Genomic DNA, 6798 nt, shown 5'->3' on the forward strand with positions numbered 1-6798 from the left:
TAACTGTTGGCACTGCCCTCCACTCATCTTTCTTCCTAAGTGGCCTTATCCTTTTCGATGGCTTTAAATGTCACCTAGGTGATGTCTACCTAGGTTTAAGCCCAATGTCAAATTTATGCCATCAGGCCCCTCCCTGTCTTCTGAGCTCCAAAATCCTACATCCAACTGCCTGCCTAACAAATCCCCTACACAGCTCTCAGGCACCTCAGACTTAACCTGTTACAAAACTAAACTTAAGTCTTTCCCCCCAAACCTACTTCTCTTTTAGCCTCCTCCATCTTAGTTTATTATCTCCCCAACCATCCAGCCACCCATTTATCCGTTCACCTTCAACCGTCCACCCATTCATCCATCCATCGGAATGCTCAAGGCATAGACCCAGACTCTTCTCACCGGGCGCAGCAGCTCACACCTGTAATCCCAGGACTCTGGGAGGCCAAGGCAGGAGAATTGCTTGGGGTCAGGAGTTAGAGACCAGCCTGAACAAGAGTGAGGCCCCATCTCTACTAAAAATAGAAAAAATTAGCTGGGCTTTGTGGCAAGCATCTGTAGTCCCAGCTACCTGGGAAGCCGAGGCAGGAGGATGGCTTGAGCCCAGGAATTTGAGGTTGCTGTGAACAAGACAGACATTATGGCACACTAGTCTGAGTGAGAGTAAGATTCTGTCTCAAAAAAAAAAAGACCTGGACTCTTCTTTCCGTTTCCTTTCCCCGGCTCTCTGCCTAATTCAATCTGTTCAGATTTATTTCTGTTTTCAAAATATATCTCTAGTCTGTCAAGTTCTCCCCATTTCCATGCTACCGCCCCTTCTGGTCTGCGTTCCATCCCCTTTCACTAATGCAGGAGGAGCCTTCTACCTGACCTTCCGCTGCCGCTCCCGGTCGGCACCCATCTATTCTGTACATAATAGTCAGAGTGATGTTTTCAGAAACACAAATCCAATCACAACATCCCCTAACTAAAAATATCTGAAAAAGCTAAGAAAATTTAATAAGGTAGGGTGGTTTAAAATTAAGTTTTTATTTCTGTAAGAACAAGTAACTGGAAAAGCATTTTTTAAAGACCCTAAATACAACCACAAGAAAAACAATTACAAAAACTAAGAAATATGCAAGACTTATATTTAAAAAAAAAATCCTAGCCCAGCAAGGTGACTCATGCCTATAATCCTAGCACTCTGGGAGGCCAAAGCAAGTAGATTGCTTGAGCTCAGGAGTTCAAGACCAGCCTGAGCAAGAGCAAGACCCTGTCTTTACTAAAAATAGAAAAAATTAGCCGGGCATTATGATGGGCACCTGTAGTCCCAGCTACTCAGGAGGCTGAGACAAGAGATCATCCGAGCCCAAGAGTTTGAGGTTGCTGTGAGCTATGATGACATAGCACCCTACGGATAGAGTGACAGAGTGAGACTGTCTCAAAACAACAATGAATCCCTAAGTTTCTACTCACCAAAGAATATATACATATGGCAAACAAGCTCATAAAAAGATATTCAATATCATTAGCTATTAGGGAGATGCAAACTCAAATCATGATGAGGTATCACCACATGTCTACTAGAATGGCTAAAATAAAAAATGATGATAATACCAAATGCTGACAAAGATGAGGGGAAACTGGATCTCTCACACATTGTTGACGCAAATGTAAAATGGTATAGCCACTTTAGAAAACAGTTTGTCAGTTTCTTAGAAGACTGAGCATGTACTTACTAAACAAACCAACAATTACACTGTTGGGTATTTATCCTAGAAAAATGAAAGCTTATTTTCACACAAAAGCTATACATAAATGTTCATAGAAGCCTTATCTTTAGTAACCTGAACTTGAAATAACACATCCCTTTCAGTGGGTGGACGAGTAGACAAACTGGACTCCATCTATACAATGAAATACTTCTCAGCTTGAAATGAAAAAATTATTGATATGTACAACAAATTGAATTAATCTCAAGGTATTTACTTAGTGAAAAAAGCCAATCTCAAATGGTCTTGGTTATGTAACAATGTCAAGATAACCTAATTATAGAGAAGAAGAAAAAAATGGTTGCTATTATAATTTAAGGAAGTTAAGGATGGAGAGAGAGATGTAACTATACTTTATGGTATTGCAGGAGGAAATTCCTTGGTGGTGATGAAACGGTATCTTCATCGTAGCTGTGGTTGCACAAACGTATGTATGGAACAGAATTGCATAGAATTATACATAAACACTCTAATGGGAGTATGTCTTAGTCAGTTTGGGCCACCATAACAAAATACCATAGACTAGGTGGTTTAAACAACAAACATTTATTTCTCACAGTTCTGGAGTTGGGAAATTTCAAAATCAATGAACCAGCAGATGTGATGTGAATTGGGAAGTTTCTCAAAAGGCTAAGCATAGAGTTCCTTTATGACTTAATAATTTCCCTTCTAGGTATCTGTCCAAATAAATTGAAAACTATGTCTATGTCTAGGCTGGGCACCCATAGCTCAGTGGTTAGAGTGCCGGCACCCATGCACCTGGGGTGTCAGGTTGAAACCCCACCAGGGCATGCTTAACAAAAAAAAGGAAACTCAGAAACTTATACCTGAATGTTCATAGTAGCATTATCATAACAGACAAAAGTCGAAACAACTCAAATGCCTATCAACAGATGAATCAATAACTAAGATGCAGTATATCCATTCAACAGAATATTATTCCATGATAAGAAGGAATGAAGTACTGATATACCCTGAAACATGGGTGAACTTGAAAACATTATGCTAAGTGAAAAAGAAGCCAGTCTCAAAGGATCACGTGTTATATTCCATTCACATGAAATATCCAGAATAGTCAAATCTATAGAGACAGAAAGTTGATTGGTGGTTACTAGGGGTTAGAGATCAGTAGGGAGTTGAAGGTGATGGTTAAAGGGGAACATGTTTTTGGTGGTGAGGAGGAATGACGAAAATGTTCTGAGATTGATTTGGTGATAGTTGCACAACTCTGAATATACTAATAGCCACTGAACTGTACACTTTAAACAGGGGTATTTTATAGCATAGAAATTAAATCTTTTAAGTCAACAGATGAAAGAAAAAATAGAGAACACCCCAGAAATATAGGGTCTTTGGTGAAAAAAGCAGCCTAGAGGATTTGGACTCCAGTGATTTTGTCAATAAATCTTTATTAGAGCCAGGGTGGGGAAAATAATAATATTGACACTGACATGGAAGCTAAAAAATTTGATCTTATGGAGGTCGGGACTAGAATGCTAGTTACCAGAGGTTTGGAAGGGTGTGGTGGGGGAGGGAATGAAGAGAGGTAACTTAGCTGGTACAAACACACACTTGGGTAGGAGTAAGTTCTAGTATTCGATAGCACAATAAAGCCCCTAGTTAACAATATCACATATTTCAAAAATGGCCAGAAGAAATTTGAAATGTTCCAAACACAAAGAAACAGTGGATATCCTAGATACCCTGATTTGATTGTTATACATGTTATGTATGTTTCAATATCAAATATACCTCATAATTATGAATCAATGAAAAAAGCTCCAAGCCCCAAATTAGCCACTTCATATGAAAACATATCAGTTATTTTCTCCTCAAATGTTGCTTCTCCATTACCTCTCTTCTATTCTTCTACAAATACAGTTTGGTCTAAATTAAACTTTTTAACTTTCTTTTCTTTTCTTTTCTTTTTTTAAGACAGAGTTCCACTATGTCACCCTCGGTAGAGTGCTGTGGCATCACAGCTCACAGCAACCTCAAACTCTTGGGCTTAAGCGATTTTCTTGCCTCACCCTCCCAACTAGCTGGGACTACAGGCGCCCACCACAATGCCCGGCTATCTTTTGCTGCAGTTGTCATTGTTGTTTTAGCTAGCCCGGACTGGGTTCGAACCTGCCAACTTTGGTGTATGTGGCTGGCGCCGTAACCACTGTGCTATGGGTGCCAAGCCATTAACTTTATTTTCTATACATACATTGTATTATATTATTTTCCATCTTCTTTCTCTAAGTTTGTTTGGAAACCTTTTTTCTCACCTATTTTTTAGTTATCTCTTCAAATGTATCTAATATGATAAACCTATTTATTGATTTTTTTGAGACCGAGTCTCACTTTCTCATCCTTGGTAGAGGAATAGGAATTGAGCAGAGGATGACCGAAAGAGAGCAGCACCTTTCATGGATGCGTTTTTATAACTTTGTTTCACTTTACTTATGAGAATTTATGACCTACTCCAAATTAAATTTGCCAGGCATGGTGGCTCCTAGTCCCAGCTATTCAGGTGGCTGAGGCAAAAGAATCACCTGAGCCCAGGAGTTCCAGGTTGCAGTGAGCTGTGATCTCACCATTGCACTGCAGCTAAGGTTACAGAGCAAGACCCCATCTCTAAAAAGAGAAAAAGAAAAGCAAAAAGAAAGAAAGAAATCCTCCTCTCTCTACGTCTGAGTTGAGATTCCAAATGCCTACTAGATAGAGCTGTTTTGCTCTTGGAGATGGTTAAGATGTTAAAGGCACTACATGATTCTATATTATAAGCAGCTGAGAGGTGAGGCGGGCGAAAGAATAAAACAGACTGAGACTGGGAGAAATAATTCAAGGAACAGCTGCTATGTGAACATTCAAGGAGTTGCCTGAGCCCAGTGAGAAAGTTGGGGTGGCACCCCCAGAGACTGCAGAGCAGACTTCACTCCACCTGCACTGGAGGGAAAAGACGGAGAAAGAACTCGTCCTGGCACGGGTGCAGCTCACTTCATTATGACTCTCACTGTGCCACCCTTGGCATTTTGGGCTACCAAACTAGGAAATTTGGAGGTAACTGGACTATTGGATGGAATTGCCCTTGAGGAGGTGAGCCCATCCCTGGGGTTAGGGAGCCAGGTGATCTCTGACTGAAATGGAAGCTCTCAGGAAGGAAGGGAAGGAGGATTCAGGGAGAGAGGCCTTAGATGAGAGTAGGGGTCAGCTGCATGCCTTGCTCAAGGGGATGCTCCCGGTACGAGGAGGTGATTGGCCCCTGGCAAAGGCCAAGAGCTGCCAGGCAGAGGATTAGGGGGGAGGGGCAGTGCCACAGGACTCCCTGTTAGTTTAGGTGCAACTGAGGCCACACCTGATAGCAATGAAAACTCTCACTCCCTCCCATCCTTAAACTCCCCCAGATGGTACTTTTCTTCTGAAAACCCATGCCACCAGGGAAATCTTGTTATAAAAGTAACAGGTTGATTTTAGCTGGACTAAAACAGGGAAAGGCCTGTGGACAGGAAGAGGAAAGAGCAGCCTACAGGAAGATGCCGTCCCCGCCCCCACACTGATGCGGGATGCTATCTAAGGCGCAGGTCCCAGAAGAGCTGAGGCCAGTGGTTTTGAAGCAGCAGGTGGTGAGTGACAACCAGCACAGATTTGTGGAGTATGAAACAGTAGCGTATTCTGGTGCCCAGGAGTGGGGCATCTGTGAAGGACTGGACTGGGGAGGCTTGATTAAGAAGGATGGGAACTTACTTAAATCAGTCCAATGAGGGCATTCAGTTTGGTATGCACAGCAACAGGCACAAGAATATTCATAGTAGAATTATTTGTGATACCCCAAATTGGAAATTTTTAGAACAGGTACATTGTGGTACAGTCACACGATCCAATACTATATTTCGCATTAAAACTGAGACAGAGGTATAAGCAACCATGTGGTTAAACCTCAGATATGATGTTGAGCACAGTAAGCAAGTCACAAAAGAACAGTTCCATTCGCAAAAGAAAATTAAAAATAAATAAAAACTGTTGCTTAAAAGTGATATCCAGGGGGGCGACGCCTGTGGCTCAGTCAGTAGGGCGCCAGCCCCATATACCGAGGGTGGTGGGTTCAAACCCAGCCCTGGCCGAACTGCAACAAAAAAATAGCCGGGCATTGTGGCGGGCGCCTGTAGTCCCAGCTGCTCTGGAGGCTGAGGCAGGAGAATTGCGGAAGCCCAGGAGCTGGAGGTTGCTGTGAGTCCTGTGACATCATGGCACTCTACCGAGGATGGTAAAGTGAGACTCTGTCTCTACAAAAAAAAAAAATGACATCCAGGTAGTAAAACTATAAGGAAAGGCAAAGAAATCATTATTACAAAGTTGGAAAATGCAGAGAAGCTTATTGTTGAGGTGGCGGACTGCTTCTGGAAGTTTAGAAATCTATTTTTTTTTTTTTTTTTTTTTTTTTTTGAGACAGTCTCACTTTGTTGCCCTCGGTAGAGTGCCATGGCCTCATAGCTCACTGCAACCTCAAACTCTTGGGCTCAAGCGATCCTCTTGCCCCCGTTTTTCATTTTCATATTCTTATAAAAAGGAGGTAATTTTTAAACTAAAAAAGAAAAAGGATCAACTTATAAATTAAAATGTCATGTCATTCCACCTTTAATTATAGGTTCCTTGGGATTCTCCCTCAGCCTGGCATTGAAAGCTGCACTAGAGGCTTTACTAAATATGTACTGAGACCATATCAACAAAGTTTGCTTTTATAAAAACAAGATGATGGGAGAAGATATATTAAACTCATACAACCGGTATTAGATTAGTTGCACCACAGGTGGTGGACCTGTAATGCTAGCACTCTGGGAGGCTGAGGTGGGAAGATTGCTTGACCTCAGGAACTCAAGACCAGCCTGAGCTAGAGCGAGACTCCATCTCTACTAAAAATAGAAAAAGTTAGTCAGGCATTGTGATGGGCACCTGCAGTCTCTGCTACTTGGAAGGGAGGCTGAGTCAGGAGGATTGCTTCAGTCCAGAATTTGGAGCTTGCTGTGAGCTAGGCCGATACCATGGTACTCTAGCCAATGCAACAGAG

This window comes from Nycticebus coucang, chromosome 6 (assembly GCF_027406575.1).
Source record: "Nycticebus coucang isolate mNycCou1 chromosome 6, mNycCou1.pri, whole genome shotgun sequence".
NCBI classification, from domain to species: domain Eukaryota; kingdom Metazoa; phylum Chordata; class Mammalia; order Primates; family Lorisidae; genus Nycticebus; species Nycticebus coucang.